We start from the raw sequence: 21,898 nt of genomic DNA, 5'->3' as shown, positions 1-21,898 counted from the left end.
CGGGGGTCGTCTTATACACCGGTATACGGCATACTGACACTTTTTAGGGGGGCGGCGCTGTGCCGCCGCCGCCCCCCCTTCCAACGGAAGGGACACTAAGTACAGGGGTGGGCAGGGGCTGTTTCTTACCTGGCTCCGGTCCCACGACGATCCGGTCCAGGAAGCGCGGCTGCTCTTTCAGTTTGGCCACTGGATGTTTGCGCGGCTGCTCGGCTCCGCCTCCTCACCGGTGATTGGCCGCCACAACTGTAGCTCAGGAAAGGCACACAGACGGCCAATCACCGGTGAGGGGGCGGAGCCAAGCGGCCCCGCGAAAATCGAGTGCAGGAGCAGCAGGTAAGTGTTCAGTGTAGAGGTGCTGCTGCAACCACATATGCTGGCTGCAGCATCACCTTACTAGAACAGGGTCAGCAAGTGTAATTGGTGTCAGTGGGAGGAATAGTGCCCCATCATTGGTGTCACTGATATCAATGATGGAGCACTATTCCTCCCTCTGACACCAATGATGGGGCACTATTCCTCCCACTGACACCAACGATGGGGCACTATTCCTCCCCCCCAGTGACACGAACGATGGGGCACTATTCCCCCCCCCACTGACACCAATTATGGGGCACTATTCCACCCCCCACTGACACCAATGATGGGACACCATTCCTCCCACTGACACCAATGTTGGGACACTATTCCTCCCACTGACACCAATGATGAGGCACTATTCCCCCCACTGATACTAATGATGGGGCACTATTCCTGCCACTGATACCAATGATGGGGCACTATTCCTCCCACTGATACCAATGATGGGGCACTATTCCTGCCACTGATACCAATGATGGGGCACCTATTCCCCCCACTGATACTAATGATGGGGCACTATTCCTGCCACTGATACCAATGGTGGGGCACCTATTCCCCCCACTGATACTAATGATGGGGCACAATTCCTGTCACTGATACCAATAATGGGGCACCTATTCCCCCCACTGATACTAATGATGGGGCACTATTCCTGCCACTAATGCCAATGATGAGGCGCTATTCCTGCCACTAATACCAATGATGGGGCACTATTCCTCCCACTGGCACCGATGATGGGGCACTATTCCTCCCACTGACACCAATGATGGGGCACTATTCCTCCCACTGGCACCGATGATGGGGCACTATTCCTCCCACTGGTGTGCATTGGAAGAGGGGTTGTCTTATACGGCGAGTATAGCCCAAACACTACATTTTATCAGGAAAAGTAGGGGGTCGTCTTATACGCCCAGTCGTCTTATACACCTGCAAATACGGCACCTTGATATGCCATTTGGTCTATGCAATGCAACAGCAACATTTCAACACTTTGTGAATGATATCTTTCAAGACTTTCTGGATCTTTTTATGATTGCCTATCTGGATGACATCCTGATCTTCTCCTCTTCTCTAGAAATGCATCGCATTCATGTTGTTAAAGTGCTGGGCCAGCTAAGAGAATATAGACTTTATGCCAAACCAGAGAAATGCGAATTCGAAATACAGGAAACCTCCATCCTTGGCTTCATCATTTCCACAGAGGGGATTTCTATGGATCCTCAGAAAGTAAATGCCATTTTGGATTGGCCTGTTCCAGCAGTTAAGAAGGGTGTGCAAAGATTTGTGGGATTTGCTAATTTCTATAGGAAATCCAATAAGGGATTGTCTTCTATTCTCTGTCCCATCACACTACTCACAAAGACACATACCTGATTTCAATGGACTGTTAAAGCACAAACGGCTTTTGATAGGCTGAAGCTCCTTTTCACCTCTGACCAAATCTTGCGACATGCAGATCCAGCATCACCATATATCCTTGAGGTTGATGCTTCGAAGAATGCAGTAGGAGCTATCTTGTCACAGAGATCAGAAACAAAATCAATAATGCATCCTATAGCCTTTTTCTCGAGGACGTTAAACCCAGCTGAAAGTAGTTATGATGTTGGAGATAGCGAGCTTATGGCCATTAAATCGGCTCTGGAAGAAAGGCGGTATTTGTTGGAAGGTGCAACGCATCCTATCTTTATCTTTACAGGTCATAAGAACTTTGAATATTTCAAGACAGCCAAGAAACTTCGGCCTTGACAGGCCAGATGGGCACTGTCTTTCTCCAGGTTCATGTTTCACATTACATTTTTTCCCTGGGTCTAAGAACAGCAAGTCGGACACTCTGGCATGGATTTTCTCAGAAGTTTGGAGCCATGTATGGCTAGCATGAGCTACTACTTCTCGATTAGCATCCATCAGCCTGTCAATCTAAAAGCCGATATTACCAAAAAACAGAAAATAAATTTTAAATAACCATTCCAGTGCTGTTACTGCTCACAAAACAATTCTGTGTTGTTCATTTAGCACCTACAGCCGGCGGCAGCCATGTAGACTTACAGGTTTCTCTCTCTCTACATAGATTACTATACTTTAAGGTGTGCTGTCTTAAAGTGGCTTATTCATTTTGCACTTAAGGCAAGAAAAAAAATGGACATGTACTATTTTATTTAATGCATAGCACCACATGTTGTGCTGCACTACCTAGATGGGTTGAGATGCCATTCAAAATACATGGCAGCACACACTGTCAATGTATATTTTTGCATGCTTTATACCACATCATCCCAATGCCCTTCAGCTATACCGCTCTTTTTAGATGTTGAAAGAACCTGCCTGTAAACATCTGTAGTCTCCCAGTCAGGGGCGGACTGACCGAGGGCCCGGGTCAGTAGGGGGCCCCATGAGATACCCCTGGTAACTTTTTCATAGGCTTTTTTGAGTTTGGGTAAGGACACAGGGGCCCCATGATCCCCTATTGCCCGGGGGCCCCATGAGTTGTCAGTCTGCCCCTGCTCCCAGTTATGTGATAAAACCTTAAGAGGAATCACTGAGCTGAGGAAGCACCACAGCCTGATTACGTTCCTTATAATATCCACCTAGAACTACAACCCCAGGGACTTTATAACAATATTTATATTGGTTTATGGGTTATATTAGCAAATAATGCAGTGTAGCAGTTAGTTATATTTTTAGAAGGCTCGGTTCACACTACTGTGAACTGAAAGTCATGCGACCTACAGTGACCAATTGGAAAATATCAGTTTTTTTTAAATGTTCATTTAATTTATTGTATTCCTAATAAAATCCAAATGAATGGAATTCAATTCGGTTGAAAATTGATCAACCGATCCTCTGTAAAGAATAGTTGGTTGCTATGGAAAGGGCCGGGAAGCGACCGCTTCTTCCTTAACAACCAATGACTCATCAGCTCTCAGTGGTTTCCCAGCTGACAGCTGACTGTAAATAAAAGAATGCTGGCGATTAAAGTTTTTTATTTAATCCGAGCATGCACCTGACAGGTCAAGAAATGGGGGACAAGCGAGTGCCCCCCCCGAACCATACCAGGCCACATGCCCTCAACATGTAGGGATGTTTTGGTGTAGGGGGCTCCCCCCCAAAGCACATTCTCCTTATGTTGATGGGGACATGGGCCCAAGGTTTTGGGGGTCTGCAGGGGGTGATTTATCAGAATATAGAAGCCCCTTTTAACTAGGGGGCCCCCAGATACAGGCCTCCCCTATGTGAATGAGTATGGGGTACATAGTACTCCTACTTATTCACCAAAAAAAATAATAAAAACACAACAGTTTTTGACAAGTCCTATATTAAAAATACAGTTGTCTCCCATAGTAAATCCAACATCAAGGGCATGCTGGGTCAAGGATGTCACAAGGGGTTTGGGTCACCTGGTGATATCATCAGGTGACCCCACCCCTTAGACTCCCACAACCACAGCCCAGAGTTGTGGGGAAAAAGCCCTTGTCCCCAACAACATGGGGACAAGGTGCTTTGGGGGGAGCCTCCCTACCTTAAAGCACCCCCCACATGTTGAGGGCATGTGGCCTACAAATGTTCAGTAGGGAGGGCGCTCTCTCATCCCCCCACTTTCCTGACCTGGGTCTGGTATGGATTTTGGGGGGACCCCATGCTGTTTTTTTTTTAATATTGGCAAAGGGTTCCGCTGAAAATCCATACCCAACTTGAAGGGCCTGATAAGGATAGGGAGGGACCCCCACACATTTTGTTTTTATTTTTAATTGCCAGCATTCTTTTATTTCTATTCAGCGGGGAAACCACTGACAGCTGACGAGTCGTCGGTTATTAGGGACGTGGCGGTCGGCTTCCGGGTCCTCTCCTTAGAAAACAGCTATTCTTTACACAGAATGCAGATCGGTCAAATCAATTTTTGACCTATTCAAATTCAATTCATTCTGAAAATCAGGATTTCATTAGAAATGTAATAAATGAAACAAAATATAACAAAAAGCTGACATTTTCCAATTGGTCAAAAAAAAAAAAAGGGTGTGTCGGTTCCATATGGCATCAACATAGATGAGAACTGGACTTGGAGGCGACTTCCATTAAAGTCTTTGGGCACAAGTCAGATAGAAGTAGCCTTGAAGTAGTACAGGAACCTTTTCTAAAGTTGGAGCGACTTCAGTAGTGCTAATTAAGACAGCTCACATTGACTAACATGGGATTTCACTTGTCATGTGACTTAGGGTCTCACAAGTCGGATCTCAAGTTGTGGCAGTCTGAACTGAGCCTTAATCTTATTATTATTATTTTTTTTAATGTAATCTTTATTTTAAGATGTTTTATATACAAAAAATAAAATGGATCGTAACTATGATAACTAACAGTAGAGGACATGTCTATGCAGTCTCTGGTGTCAGCAAGAATGGCAAGCCACTCCCGTATGCAAGCCTAGTGCAATGCAAGTGTTGTGACAATCAAAGGAGGTAACAGTAAGCTTCAGCATCGTAGGGTACAGCAAAATGCACTGAAATAACAAAAAAGGGCCCATCCGCTTGTGGGTGATAGTGCTTTCCAGCGAGAGGGTCCTACAGCTTCACAAAGATTCAGGACAGCAAAACTGCAAGCTCCATGATCAAATGAAAAAAAAAAGAAGGAAAAAAAGGGAGGGGGAGAAAAAAGGGGGGAGGGGGGAAACGCAAAAACAGGGAAAGGGGGCAACAAGTAAGGAAAGGAAGAATTAACATACCTCTACGACAAGTGAACGCCAACTTAGCTTATCTGAGCCACAGTCACCCCCATCAGCTGGTGCTTCTAGAAAAAAAAAAAGGAGCAAGGAGGAGTGCCCATTTCAAGGCTACGACACAAAGAGGGGAAGAAGAAAGGCACCAAAACCATGCAATGGTAACACTATTCAATGAGGTACTCTTAACAAGGGCTCTGCTAACTCCAACAAGGCAATATCTAAGCTAGGTGCAACCAGGTCTGGATTGGTGATGTGATCTTGCCAAGATTATTATTCTTTTCTAAGTATCCATGCACACTAGCATTTTTTAAGCTCCTAGAAGCAGTTATCAGCAAATTTGTTTTGTTCCTAGAAGCTACAGTGGGGATCGAAAGTTTGGGCACCCCAGCTAAAAATTTGTATTAATGCGCATAAAGAAGCCAAGGAAAGATGGAAAAATCTCCAAAAGGCATCAAATTACAGATTAGACATTCTTATAATATGTCAACAAAAGTTAGATTTTATTTCCATCATTTACACTTTCAAAATAACAGAAAACAAAAAAATGGCGTCTGCAAAAGTTTGGGCACCCTGCAGAATTTATAGCATGCACTGCCCCCTTTGCAAAGCTGGGACCTGCCAGTGTCATGGATTGTTCTCAATCATCGTCTGGGAAGACCAGGTGATGTCAATCTCAAAGGTTTTAAATGCCCAGACTCATCTGACCTTGCCCCAACAATCAGCACCATTGGTTCTTCTAAGCAGTTGTCTAGAAAACTGAAACTGAAAATAGTTGATGCTCACAAAGTTGGAGAAAGCTATAAGAAGATAGTTTTCAGATGTCAATATCCTCTGTTCGGAATGTAATTAAGAAATGGCAGTCATCAGGAACAGTGGAAGTTAAAGCAAGATCTGGAAGAACAAGAAAAATATCAGACAGAACAGCTCGCAGGATTGTGAGAAAAACAATTCAAAACCCACGTTTGACTGCACGATCCCTCCAGAAAGATCTGGCAGACACTGGAGTTGTGGTACACTATTCCACTATAAAGAGATACTTGTACAAATATGGTCTTCATGGAAGAGTCATCAGAAGAAAACAACTTCTACGTTCTCACCACAAAAATCATCGTTTGAACTTTGCAAATGAACATATAGACAAGCCTGATGCATTTTGGAAACAAGTTCTGTGGACCGATGAGGTTAAAATTGAACTTTTTGGCCGGAATGAGCAAAGGTACGTTTGGAGAAGAAGGGGCACAGAATTTAATGAAAAGAACCTCTGTCCAACTGTTAAGCATGGGGTTGGATCAATCATGCTTTGGGGCTGTGTTGCAGCCAGTGGCACAGGGAACATCTCACAAGTAGAAGGAAAAATGGATTCAATAAAATTTCAGCAAATTTTGGATGGTAACTTGATGCCATCTGTAAAAAAGCTGAAGTTAAAGAGAGGATGGCTTCTACAAATGGATAATGATCCTAAACACACCTCGAAATCCACGGGGGATTACATCAAGAGGCGTAAACTGAAGGTTTTGCCATGGCCTTCACAATCTCCTGACCTCAACATAATTGAAAATCTATGGATAGACCTTAAAAGAGCAGTGCTTGACAGACAGCCCAGAAATCTCAAAGAACTGGAAGACTTTTGTAAGGAAGAATGGGCAAAGATACCTCAAACAAGAATTGAAAGACTCTTGGCTGGCTACCAAAAGCGTTTACAAGCTGTGATACTTGCCAAAGGGGGCAGTACAAGATATTAACTCTGCAGGGTGCCCAAACTTTTGAAGACGCCATTTTTGTGTTTTCGGTTATTTTGAAAGTGTAAATGATGGAAATAAAATCTAACTTTTGTTGACATATTATAAGAATGTCTAATCTGTAATTTGATGCCTTTTGGAGATTTTTCCATCTTTCCTTGGCTTCTTTATGCACATTAATACAAATTTTTAGCTGGGGTGCCCAAACTTTCGATCCCCACTGTAAATAGTGTTGTCCAATATGTCCATGCACACTATTTTAGGCTAGGTTCGTTTTTGAAGTTCAATGTTTAGGAGCAGAAAAAAAATTGTTTTTGTAGAGGTTTTGGAAGCGTTTTTACAGCAGAAGAAAATGGTAAATACTACTAAATGCTCCTAACACTACTAAAACACTCCTAACAGCTTTTTTCTACTTTGTTTTTTTTCCTACATGTACTGTAAAAATGCTAATAAAACACTAATGCTCCTAAACACTTCTAAATGCTACCAAAATGCTACTACAAGCCAGCACAAAAATGCTATTATCAGCATTTTTATCGATCTTTTTTTTCTTTTATTTTTCGAGCTTATAAAAAATTCTAGTATTTATGGAGCCTAAAGCAGGTACAGTTTCAGTCCAATGACCCCTCCAGTGGCAATTGGATAAATTATTATTATTATTATTATACAGTATTTATAAAGCGCCGATAGTTCGCTCAGAGCTGTAAATTACAAAGGGGGACAGAACATGTGACAGAACAATACCAATACAATGCAAAACATGAGGGGATCGAGGGCCCTGCTCCTTGGAGCTTACAATCTAGGAGGGAGGGGATAGTGGTACAGGAGGAGATAGCTGTGGGGGATGGAGTGGTAGGAAGAGTGGAGGAGGTCGGCAGGTTAGTAGGGGGTGGGGTAGGCTTCCCTGAAGAGATGGGTTTTCAGGGTGTGCCTAAAGGAGAGGAGAGTAGGTGATAATCTCATGGGTTGGGGCAGGGAGTTCCAGAAGATGGGTGACACCCTGGAGAAGTCCTGGAGGCGGGCATGGGAGGAGGAGACCAGGAGACTAGAGAGAAGGAGGTCTTGTGAGGAGCGGAGTGTGCGTGCTGGGCGGTACTTGGATATTAGGTCAGTGATGTAGTACGGGGCAGTATGGTGGACAGCTTTGTACGTCAGCGTTAGGATTTTGAATTTGATCCATTGCGCAATTGGAAGCCAGTGGAGGGATTGACAGAGGGGGGTGGCGGAGATAGAGCGGTTGGAAAGGTGAATGAGTCTGGCAGCTGTATTTAGGATCGACTGAAGCGGGGATAGCCAGCAGCGAGGCAGGCCAGTAAGGGGGGAGTTGCAGTAATAGAGTCGTGATATGATGAGGGAGTGGATGAGCTGTTTAGTGGTTTCTGGGGTTAGGAACGTGCGGATTGTGGCGATGTTGTGGAGGTGGAGTCTGCACGAGTTTGTTAAAGATTGGACTTGGGGCTGGAAGGATAGGTTGGAGTCCAGAATGACACCCAGTGCTCTGGCCTGCGGGGCGGGTTTGATGGTGGCGTTGTTGGATGTGACGGAAAAGTCAATGGGGGGTGGTGTCCGGGCTGGGGGGAAGACAAGAAACTCGGTTTTGGAGAGGTTCAGTTTAAGGAAGTGGAGCGACATCCAGTCTGATATGTCGCTCAGTAGGTGTGTGATTCGGGCAGAGACCGAGGGGGTGAGGTGGGGGGTTGAGAAATAGATTTGTGTGTCGTCGGCATAGAGGTGGTAGTTGAAGCCGTGAGAGTGTATGAGTTGGCCAAGGGAGGAGGTGTAGATGGAGAAGAGAAGGGGCCCGAGGACAGAGCCTTGAGGGACCCCAACAGAGAGGGGGAGTGAGGGGGAGGTGGTAGCATTATAGGTAACGCTGAAAGAGCGTTGTGACAGGTAGGATGAGAGCCAGAAGAGAGCAGAATCTCTGAATAAATGTTTTTTTCTATTCTATCTGATGAAAAACTTACTGTACATTAAAAAAACAAAAAGTTAAACTTGTTGAAAATATGTCATAAGATGTTACTGCTACAGTGAATATCTGAATTCCTCTCTATAAACAGTCATTCACAACAGATGTAAAGATGAGCAAGAAATGAAATTCTGTTTTCTTTTGACCTGATGATTCCAATGAAGTGCATGAGTGTACTACATTAAACCTGGAGCTAAAAAAAAAATGATTTCAAATGGCAAGTTCTCAGCTCTTCTAAGTTCATACAAACAGCAATTGTATGTCACATTTTTCAATGATGGATTTGAGCAGCATGTGCTATGCAAAACCTGAACGTTTGAAAAATATCTTTGGCGGCAGAAAATATAGTTGAACATCTAAAGCTTTTTTTGCCTCTGTCCTTATTTGAGGTTAATACATACAAAACGCTGCAAATTATTTCATAAAGTGAAGTAGGGTCAAAATTCATTCACAGCAAAATGTGGCAATAACCTAATTTTTACAAAAACAGCTTTAGCCCAAGGTTATTGGAAGAATTGGAAGAGAAGAAGAGAACCAGTAATGTTTGAGCCTATACAGAAGCTTTAATATGCAGATTTTAAAGAAAAAAACACACAACTAAACTAACTTTTTTACTTACCTGCGACTAAATTAATTTGTGCAGTTGGAGTGCCTGTAAAAGTATTCCTTGAGCCCGAATCCTGCCCGCCATGAATCCATGCTTTCACATATGCCACTATTTGAAAGATAGACACCAAAGACTGCTTTTATTTTCCAGAAGATTTTATACGCTGATGTTTAGTAGAATGTTTGCTTGAAAACAGTTTTTTTTTTTTTAAGAAAGAAATAATTGATCCCCACTTAAATTAGATTGATTCATTTCTGGGTGCACATTATAATGTCTGGTACACACTCGCCCCCCCCTCCACCAGAATACACTGATCACTGAAAGCGCTGATTAGATGCTGGTTTTCCAGCATGCCCGTTCAATAAAATTCAGATTGGCTTCTATGCAACAGGCTCCTGTACACAGCCGGTTTCTTTTGAACCAGCTGATATTTATTCATGGTACTTTTATAGTGCCATCAATTTACACAGTGCTTTACACATACAGGTGAAACTTGAAAAATTAGAATATCGTGCAAAAGTTCATTTATTTCAGTAATGCAACTTAAAAGATGAAACAAATATATGAGATAGACTCATTACATGCAAAGCAAGATAGTTCAAGCCGTGATTTGTCATAATTGTGATGATTATGGTTTACAGCTCATGAAAACCCCAAATCCACAATCTCAGAAAATTAGAATATTGTGAAAAGGTGCAATATTCTAGGCTCAAAGTGTCCCACTCTAATCAGCTAATCGGCTCTGGGAGCACGCAGCACGGCGATCGGCGGTGCGCTGTGTCCCTAAAAGTTTCATATGGGTACAGTGTTGCATGATCGCGCCATTGTCATTCAAAGTGTGACAGCACTGAAAGCTGAAAATTGGCCTGGGCAGGAAGGGGGTATACTGTAAGTGCCCTGTATTCTAGTGGTTAAATTGACAGCAAATGACATTAATTGCCAGCTTCTTTTTTTTTTTTTAAAGAGCACACAATCCCTTCCAAAGGTCCCCCAAAATACAGAACTGAGGCAGATTTTTTTTTAATACAAAAAAGCTGTCAATGACAGCTGTCAAAATAATTTGCCATCAGTTGAAAAGCTTTGCATCACTTTCTGTACATCACAGAGATGAACCAGTTCACAGACAGGATTAGGACATCCCCACTGTGGAACCTAAGGGGTTAATCCTCTGCATTGTGTAAAAAGACCCTTTTATCCTTTCTTCTCTGTTCCTCCCCTTTTTCAAGCGACCACCTCTTAACTCCTGATAAGACAGACTGAACCGTAGGCATTTTCACATGCTCAGTTTGGTGTGTATTGCCAGAGAGTATTTTTCTTGGGAGAGTGCATGTGATCAGCACGGGGCCTATCAGCACTGGTCAGACAGAGGTCAAGGGTTGTTCATCCTTTTAGAGCAGAAAGAAAACTCCTCCTACAAGCTTTAGCTAGTGTCGGGCAGTGGTGTATTTAGGTTTTGTGCTGCCCTAGGCAACACAAAAATTGGGCGCCCCCCCACGGAGAGAGCCTGACATTGACCAACAACACCCCTTCTCCATACACTATCAAGCAGGCCGCAACCTCTCTCAGATCTCACCTGGTCCCCATGCCACATGTGTCCCTTCTTCCATCCCTTTTTCCGGGGGGGGGGCACTGCTGCCCCCCTGAAAAATGCCGCCCTAGGCAAATGCCTTTTTTGCCTTGTGGTAAATATGCCCCTGGTGTTGGGCTGGACACTGATAGAGGCCACAAGACTGCTCTAACTTCTGATGAGAAAAGGTATTTAGCACTTTATAATTACTAAAATAATTGCATTTCCATGTTCTGTGTACTGTTGGAGTCCAGATATAGTGCATGCAGGGTCCTGGGTTTAGTAACACTTTAAAACAGCCACTGCTCCTGGCCAAATGGAAAAATAAAAAAAATGTTTGCATTGGTACATGTTCCCCAGGACAGGTCCCCCCCCATGTATTTTATACATTCCCTTGCATATTAGTCCATAACACATGCACTTTAATTTTTTAATTTGACAGATGCAGCTCCCATTGAGTTCAGTATCCGGACTTCATTGAAGTTTGGCAAACCCCTGTTGAAATGAACCCAGGGCAGTTCAGCTCATCACTAGTTGTGACCCATTGACATTGCAGTGAGCAAAGCCTTGGATTATTAAATGCTCTTTCAAATAAGTGTGATTTCTCTATCCCTAATGCTTAGGTTTTTTTTAACTGATTACTTTACAAACGGAATATGGGTTTGCTTCAAATACCCCAAACCCAATTAACTTAGGGAAATTAAGAAATACAAATACATAGTAATGTATAAAATTAAATACATTTTCATATTTTGAGACGAACTTTGAGATACATATACAAGTGCAATAAGAGTATTGCACGGATTACCGTTCCAGTTTGTGCCCAATATTAGCCTGCATGCAAATGTCTTTTTGTATGCAAATACTATTACAAGTAATACCAGCAATATTGCATAATAATTTTCAGTATTTAAGCAGATACCTGTTAAAATCAGGTTTCTAGAAACTACTTTCAATACTGAATTATATTAATTACATTTTAAATTAAGAAACTGTTAAATGTGAACCCCAAACAAAAAGAAAAATAAACAGTTGAAATATATACAGAAGAATGCAAAGGTTTTAGACACTTGTGAGAAAATTCTGTAAAGGGGGTGCTTTAAAATAATGCAATATTTTTATTTTTTAATTATCAACCTACAAAGTACATAAAGAGAAACAAATCAAATACATTTTTGTTGTATCTACCCTTTGCCTGTAAAACAGCATCAATTCTGCCAGGTACACTTGCACACAGAAATTTGCCAGGTAGGTTGTTCCAAACATATAGAAGGGCTAACCACATTTCTTTTGTGAATGTTTGGCTGTTCCAATTGCTTCTGTAATCCCAGACACAATGATGTTGAAATCAGGATTCCGTGAGGACCATTACCATCTCTTCCAGGAATTTATTTTCTTTGCAGAAGATAGTTCTTTATGGTGTTTGCTGTATGCTTGGGGTCATACATTTGGGCTTGATCAGATCCTTCTGGCGTTGTCAGTTTGCCAGGGTTGTTTCGGATAAAGTCTAATTTTGTGTGCAGTGAGGGTAATAAGTGCATTTAGGAAGGATGAGAATGAAATTTTAAAAACAGAAGTGCCCAGACCAGGTCAGAATAGACATAGAGGTAGCCTGTAACTGAATAGAGAAAGATTAAACAGGTGAAGGTTTCTAAAGATAGCTGATGCCTGGCTGGAGTGATAGGTACTATTCATGGAAAATCTTTATTTTACAGATAGACATGAATATATAAATATATATACAGTGCTCAGCTTAAATGAGTACACCCCTTTTGAAAAGAAACATTTTAATCAATATATCAAAGAACACAAGAACAATTTCCAAAATCTTGACAAAACTGAGTTTTATAGAACATTTGTGTAACTCATGAAAATAAGGTTAATATAATAACTTAGATTACAAATACTTCAGTTTTACTCAAATTAGTTGACGTAAAAATGAATGCACCCCACACCAAAAACTACTCCATTTAGTATTTTCTATGACCTCCATGACTTGTAAGGATAGCACCAAGTCTTCTAGACATGGAATGAACAAGTTGGCGACATATTGCAACATCTATCTTTTTCCATTCTTCAAGAACAACCTCTTTTAGAGCCTGGATGCTGGATGGTGATGCTCAGCTTGTGTCTTCAGAATTCCCCATAGGTGTTCGATTGGGTTCAGATCAGGAGACATACTTGGCCACTGAATCACTTTCACCCTATTCTTCTTCAGAAATGCAACAGTGGCCCTCTGATGTGTGTTTTAGATCATTGTCATGTTGGAAAAGTGCACGATGACCAAGGGCACTGAGTAATAGTAGCATCTTCTCTTTCAATTTAGAACAGTACATCTGTGAATTCATGATACCATCAATGAAATGCAGCTCCACTGAAGGACACTGCCACCACCATGTTTCACTGTAAGCACCATGCATTTTTCTTTGTACTCCTCACCTTTGCGATGTCATACAGCTTTGAAGCCATCAGTTCCAAAAAACATTTATTTTGGTCACATCACTCCAGAGTATAGAGTCCAAATAGTCTTCTTCTTTTTCAGCATGGGCCCTGGCAAATTCCAGGAGGGCTTTCTTGTGCATGGCCTTTAGGAGAGGCTTCCTTCATGGACGACATCCATGCATGCCATTCCTCTGCAGTGTACTCCGTATTGTGTCATGGGAAACAATCGCCCCAGTTTGCCTTTTTTCTTGTTTAGCTAACTGCAGTGAACTTGCATGGTGATTTTCTGGATGGCCTAGATGTCTCTGTGAGATGGTTGCAGTTCCATCTTTGTTAGATTTTTGTATCACTTTTGCTGCAGTATTCTGACTGATAAGTAAAGCTTTGGTGATCCCCTTGAAGCCTTCACCTTTTTTGTGTAAAGAAATTATTTTCTTTCTCTGGCCTTGTGACATTTCTTTTCCATGTGGTGCCATTGCTGACAGCATGAAATGGGAAGGGGTTTTCTTTGTTAAGTAACACCCTCTTTTAATCAACTGTCTACTGGACACCTGTTTAACCACTTGCCTACCGGTCACTTTTACCCCCTTCCTGCCCAGGCCAGTTTTCAGCTTTCAGCGCTGTTGCATTTTGAATGACAATTGTGCAGTTATGCAACACTGTACCGATTATGAAATTTTTATCTTTTTTTTCACACAAATCGAGCTTGCTTGTGGTGGTAGTTAATGAGCAACAAATTTGAAAAAAAAAATTTCTATGTTTCTACTATAAAATTTTGCAAACAGGTAAACTTTCTCCTTCACTGATGTGCATTGATGAGCCTGCACTGAGAGTAAGCAATGATGGGTACTGATAGTCAGCACTAATGAGGTGACACTGGTGGAAATTGAGGAGGAGGCACTGCTGATGCTGCACTGATATGCAGCACTGATGGGCAGTGATAGGCGGCAGTGATGGGCACTGATAGGCAGCACTGATGGGCACTGACTGGCAGCACCGATAGGTAATGATTTGTGGCACTGATAGGCACTGATGGGTGGCACTGATGGGCACTTTTGGGGCTGCACTGATAATCAGGGCACTGATTATCAGTGCAGATGTCCTCTGTGACACTACTTGTAGCAGTACTTTCCTAACGCTGTGACCGGCAACTGCATTTACTTTGTGATCAGCTGTGTCATTGGATTGCCACTGTGATTGGCCTTTTACCTTGTCATGTGATAAGCTGTGTTCGTAGGAATCAGCGATCACAAACAGCAATGCGGGGGGGGGGGTTGGTTCATATGATGTCATATGATGCCCTCCCAGAACTGGACAACTGCTCTTTAGCCCGGCCATAGCCCGGTTGTCAAATGGTTAATGACTAATTAGACTCACCCGTAGTTGAATTCTTGTTAATTAGGATTTTGTTTCCTAAAATTTAGCTTTGCTCCTAAGACTTTCATTGGGGTGTATTCATTTTTGCATCATGTTCTTGAATTAATTTGTTAGGAAAAATACTTTTTTGTGTGTGCAAACATAATAAATCTTGTTTAGAATCACAACATTTGTGGGAGTATTTTGCAGTATAGTGTCCCAAGGAAAATGTTTATTCTGCAAGGAAAGTAAAGGTTTTCTGACAAATCTGTTGGGGTATACTCATTTATGCTGAGCACTGTATATATATATATATATATATATATATATATAGTATATTTTTGTTGAATTATGTAACAATATATATAATGTTCATTAAAGTGTTTTATACTTTTTTTTTTATATGTTTTATGAAAAGCTAGGTGATATAATCAGTGCAACGGTAACCTGATTTGTCTGGCTACTACAAGATAAAGCACATCCAAGGATATTGCAGCACTGAAATTTATACCTATGGGTCTAAGAGATTACTTTACACACTTGACAACTTCATGGCCACATTTAAGGTCTGTAAACAGAAAGTGAAGCATAGTGTTATTGACTATAAATCAGTTCAAAATGTTATAACATGTCTTGCCTAGGACTAATCAATTCTTAACTAAAGCCTCAAATGCTTTAAAGTTTGCAACAGCTCATTTATTAGCATACCATACTTGCATGAGTTCAGAGAATTGGGAAGCAGAATGACATTCAAGTACATCGACACAAATTTTTACTAAAATATACACCAGAGTTTTCAAATATATTGTACGTGCAGCACTTTGCTGTTATAGATTTGACAAAATTGTAAACAAAAACAAAAAAACAATTTAATTCAGCAACACAGACGTTTTCATAGAATAGGCTGCATAATGAAACTTACATTGTGTAGATAGTGGTATATAGATACTAACACAAGTCAATTCAATGCCTACAGCATAAATATGTAAGTATGTATACATTGCATTTAAAGGAGAAGTACAGCCAAAGTTCGTTTTGCTGTGCTTCACCTGTGGATCACAGGAGTGCAGTGTGTTCTGCACTTGTGTAACCCATATTCAGCAAACAGTGGGCTAAAGCTTCCTGTTGGCTGGTTGGCTTACATCACAGAGTGCGTTTATGCTGGGGAAAGATTGCTACCAAATGGTTAGGATCCATCCAGGAGCCTGGACCGGAACCTGGCTCAGCCTCTCAGCGAGTTGCTGAGAGCCTGAACCGGCCTCTCCTACCCCCTTCACAGCCCAGTGCTCCCGTGAGTGCTGGGGGGGAGGGGGCAGAGCAGACAGGGGTGACTGACAGTTCCCAGCCTTAGAGCCAGGGGGGGCCAGAAGCATCATCAGATCGATTCTGCATCCACCTAGGCAAGTATGATTTTAAAAGAAAAGTTGATCCCATGCTTCTCTTTTAAACTACAAGAATTAGGAAGGTTCTTTTAATAGTTACTCATGCAAGGGAAGCTGGTACATGAAATCATAGACCAAAAATGTAGTAACCCAACGCAGCAATTTACATATTATTGAAGTTGCAAGAAAATTGATTATTAGCTATGGGTTATGTTGTACATTGTTTTCCTTACTGAATATTAATCCATCCCTGGCCAGCCCCTGCATACCTTTGACAGAGTTTTTATGTCTGGGGGGGGGGGTATGTTCTGGGGAGTGGTTCGGAAATTGAATGCAGTGGTGATAGCAGGATTACAAGTACAAAATGAGCAATGAGAGTGTTTTATGGACTTTTTAATCGATGGCACAATTTTTTTTTTCATGATTACTGGTGTGGTGGATAAGGAGAAACACTGAATTTTGGTTATGTATTTTGCACATAATAGGTAGACTAATATTAATTGCTTATAGTCACAAGCTTTTCTTTTTATTATTACATATGCATTATATCTATGCTCTACAGTTTACGGTTTGTGTAAAAAGAAGGGGTCCTATTGTTAACTGTATGTACAATACTGGGTTCTAGCACTGTATTTGGCATTGTTGTATTATGGTATGAAAAAGGAACTATCATATTTTAATTAGCGGGATCACTTGTTTATGATTTAATTTAGAGCTGTTTATTGGTTTAATGTTAATTTATTCCAAACAAATTGTTAGTTACATGCATAAAAGGGATGCCATTCTTCCATAAGTCTACATTTGCCTGATAACTAACCATATTTAGTCATCACTGATAGCTAGCTGTATAGCACATGTATTAACACTAGAGGCTACTAAGTGATATATCAGCATGGATGTCACTCCACTTCCTCAAACTAAATCTTTCTAAAACAGAGCTTATGCTATTCCCTCCAGCCCGTGCCCCCTCCCCTGACTTCTCTATCAAGATCAATAATACAACCATCAGTCCCTCCCCTCATGCCAGGGTGCTAGGTGTAATCTTAGACTCCCATCTGTCCTTTCAGCCCCAAATGCAATCACTGTTCAAATCTTATCACTGTCCAAATCTTGCAGACTTCACCTCTGCAACATCTCCAACATATGCCCGTTCTTAACCTCTGACACTACTAAGCAACTTATTCCCTTGTTATCTTTTGCCTTGACTATTGTAACTCCCTACCTATTGGCCTACCTCATCGCAGGCTATCCCCTCTTCACAAAAATATAAATAAATCAATACAAATTAAATAAATAAAATAAATGCAGTGTCCAAAATTCCAAAGTGATATATTTGTGTCCAAAAAATAAAGTCACACTCTAAAATTGTAAATCCAAGACCTCACTGCAGAAACCTTCCAAAAGACTCCAAACCTCAAAGTGATCCTCAAAAAAAAAGAAAACTAAAATAGTGTATTATCCTTATATCAATAGTGTACAATAATATTCAACATATGTGTCACTTCACATCATACGTGACCATATACGTGACCAGTGAGCTCAACGTGAGAAAACGTGCTAGTGAAACACTCTAGTGATCCAAAAAAATCAAAGTGCTGGTAATAGTGAACACTTCTATAGTGTAAAGACTGAATACCCTTACCAGATGGTAAAGAAAACCACACTTTAATACCACTAAGGGTATACACCATCCAAGGAAAGCTATCCCAGCCTGGATCGATATTCTTTAAGATGTCCTCACAGCCTCATGGATAAAAGCTCCTAGCTGTGATCAGGACCTTGAGCAGGAGTACTCAGTAGTACTCATAGTACCCATGCTCCATCGATATCCATCATATATAAAAAGGATATATAGTGTAATTCCATATGGTATAAACAGATAACACTTTAATAATGCTCTTACTTTAAAAACAGATAAAATGCGCCAAAGCTCCATAGCCGAAACCTCTTGCAGAGTCTCAGCAGCTATCAGAAGCATTTGGATAGGATTTCTTCCTTGACGCGTTTCATCACAGGGACTTAATCATAAGGGTGTGTATGTCAGATGGGTCAATCACCTTTATAACAGTCTTTCCTATCAATATACAAATACAAAGCACGGTGTCCTATTCTCAGCCATATCATAATCTTTACTGATGCCGATCACAAGATGTCATAATATAACTGGGAAACATATTCAGCAGAAAGCCCTGTATGTAATCAATACTACTATTACCGCTATACACATGATCCTAATAGTAGCTCATTAATAAATTAATTAAAATAAACCAATTAAATCCATAAATAAAGTGCTTATCATCCTAATCTATATCTAAAACAATCAATATAATGGGATCTCTTAATCACATATAAATACATAAATAACTCTCATGGTCCTATAAACTCAAAATAATTACAGGATAAAATTATAATGATAAATAAATTAAAATAAACACTCTATAGTATATCCATAAGATGGACAACATATAAAAGCTATCTACATCTTCTTGTAATTAACCACTTGCCTACCAGGCACTTATACCCCCTTATGTACCAGGCCAATTTTCAGCTTTCAGCGCTGTCGCACTTTGAATGACAATTGCGCGGTCATGCAAGATTGTACCCATATGAAATTTTTATCATTTTTTTCTCACAAATAGAGCTTTCTTTTGGTGGTATTTAATCGCTGCTGGGCACTTTACTTTTTGTGCTATAAGCAAAAAAAGTGCAAAAAAATTTGAGAAAAAAAAAAAGTTTCTTTGTTTCTATTATAAAATTTTTCAAACAGGTAATTTTTCTCCTTCACTGATGTGCGTTGATGAGGCAGCACTGATGGGCACTGATAGGCGGCACTGATGGGCACTGATAGGCAGCACTGAAGGGCACTGATAGGCGGCACTGATAGGCAGCACTAATGAGGTGGCACGGATAGGCTGCACTGATAGGCAGCACTAATGAGGTGTCACGGATAGGTGGCACTGATATGCGGCACTGATTGGTGGCACTGATAGGTGACACTGATAATGGGTACTGATAGACAGCACTGATAGGTGGCACTGACATCACTGCTGGGCACTGACTGGCGACACTGACTGGCACAACCGCTGGGCACTGACTGGCAGCACTGCTGGGCTGCACTGATGGGTGGCACTGGTGGGCACAGGTGGGTGGAACTGGTGGGCACAGGTGGGTGGCACTGGTGGGCACAGGTGGGTGGGCAAGGTGGGTGGCACTACTGGGCACAGGTGGTGGGCACAGGTGGGTGGCACTGCTGGGCACAGGTGGGTGGGCACAGGTGGGTGGCACTGCTGGGCACAGGTGGGTGCATTGCTGGGCACAGGTGGGCGGAACTTGTGTGTGGCACTGCTGGGCACCGATCATCAGGGCACTGATGATCAGTGATCCTGATGATCGGTGCCGATCCCCGCTCTGACAACTGCCGGTTTTCGGCAGCACTTTCCTCCCGCTCTGACAGCGTGAGGAAAGTGCAGCCGAGAACTGGCATTTGCATTTCCCGGTGATCAGCGTGTCATTGGACATGGCTGATAACGTGGTAAAAGGCCGCTGTGATTGGCCTTTTACCACGTCACGTGATCAGCTGTGTCCGTAGGACACAGCGATCACGGAGATCGCCGGGTGCGCGCCCCCGGGGGCGCGCAGGAGAGCGCGTTCTGGGAGGACGTCATATGACGTCCACCCAGAACTGGCCGGCCGCAGTGCAACCGTCATTCGGCTATCTGCGGTCGGCAGGTAGTTAATTAATAAATTATCAAATAATTATGTAATCATCAAATAATGTATCAAACAGCTATCACTATATAGGTAATTAACAGAGTAAATATCCCCATGTACACTAGTCCATTAAGTAATTAATTAATTAATTAAAAAATGTATGAACATTTTAAAATATTAGAATATATAAAATATGTAATTATAAAAATATTATTAAAATAATTATATTATAATAATTAATCTATTAAAAACCTGGATAACAATACTTCTGTCTTTAATAATTGAAAACAAAAACAATTGAAATCTAAATCTACATTTAATCCTTTGGGTCTAAGAGTCTGTAATTGAAATATTCAGAGGGTTTCATTTTGGGAAATAACTTTTATTTTATCTCCCCCCCCTCCAATGGGCTTCTATTCTATCAATCGCACAGAATCTTAAAACACTAGGATCGCAATCATGAAAATCTCTAAAATGTCTTGAAAGACAATGATCTCTCATCCCTTTTTTAATATTTGTCACGTGTTCTCTCAATCTTTTGTGTAGGGGTCTAGATGTCCTCCCCACGTACTGGAGACGACACGGACATCCCCTGTACTATGTGACAAAAACTCAGAAATTACTCTCTTATTAACATTTGTAATTTTGCAAATACTACATTTTTTGCATGGAAAGAACTCTTTAAAATCAAACATATGCAGCTTTTTCTGTTTTGGGGGAGAAATAATACTTTTAACTAATATATCTCTCAGATTGTTAGTTTTTCTATAAATAAATGAGGGCTTCTCTGGTATAATTGAACCCAAAATCTTATCTTTCCAAAATCTTATTCTACTAATAATACTAATAAAAATATAGAAGTTTTTAATTTTGAATTTTATTCATTGGACAATGGGAAGCCAGTGGAGGGATTGGCAGGACAGGGATTGGGAGATTCAAAACATTAACAATAACATATAAAGCCATTTATAACTCTGCCCCAAATTACAACACCAATCTTGTCTCCAAATATCACCCAAACCATCCTCTCTGCTCCTCCCTTCTGCTCTCTAGCTCCCTTGATTCCTCCTCCCATTCTCATCTCAAGGACTTCTCCAGAGCCTCCCCTATCCTCTGGAACTCTCTAGCCCAATCTATCTGACTATCGCCTACTCTGCCCACTCTTAAGCGATCTCTGAAAGCCTATCTCCTCATGGAAGCCTATCCTGCCTTCAGCTGATAACCAAATCTTCTATTTTTCCTATCAGTTCATCCCCCACAGTTACCTTTTATACCACCAGCCCTTCCCTCTTAGATTGTAAGCCCCAAGGAGCAGGGCCCTCCTAACCCTCTTGTATTGAACTGTATTGTTGCTGTATTGTCTCCCTTTATATTGTAAAGCGCTGAGCAAACTATTGGTGCTATATAAATCCTGTATAATAAAATAATAATAACAAAATGTAAAAAGTCGCTGAGCTCTATGCCCCCCTTACCCTTACCTTTCTCCCTTTCCATTCTCCTATCCCCCTCCTTCCTTTTTTCTTTTCCCCATCCTTTGCTTCTTTTCCCTTCCCCTCACACCTCTTCTCTCGCTCCTCTTTCTCCTTCCCTTCCCTTCCCCTCCTTTCCCTCTCCTCTTCCTTCTCATTTCTTTAAGTAATGGCAAGATACAGTATTTTGCTAGATTTTGATATGTCTTAATATATTCAAATGTATTAGAATTTACATGCTTTATTAACTTCTGTGTTTAATTCTGTCTGTGATAAATGTGGTTTTGTATTACCTCTCTGGTTTTTACAAGGAGATGGTGAGATATAATTCATAATTAGAGAGACTGAACAGAATGTGCATATACATATTTCTACATTCCTGCCCCTACCCACCTCTACAATAAAGCCTAATCTTGTTAGTCAAATGCTAGGGAGGAGGTAGTCCTAGACAGGAAAGCATTGGGGACGATTTACTAAAACGGGTGCACTCAGAATCTGGTGCAGCTGTGCATGGTAGCCAATCAGCTTCTAACTTTAGCTTGTTCAATTAAGCTTTGGCAAGAAAACCTGGAAGCTGATTGGTTT

The sequence above is a fragment of the Staurois parvus genome, unplaced genomic scaffold, assembly GCF_062004578.1.
Source record: "Staurois parvus isolate SC_StPar_1 unplaced genomic scaffold, SC_StPar_1.0 ptg000243l, whole genome shotgun sequence".
Lineage (NCBI taxonomy): Eukaryota > Metazoa > Chordata > Amphibia > Anura > Ranidae > Staurois > Staurois parvus.
Note: the sequence above shows the minus strand (reverse complement) of the source record.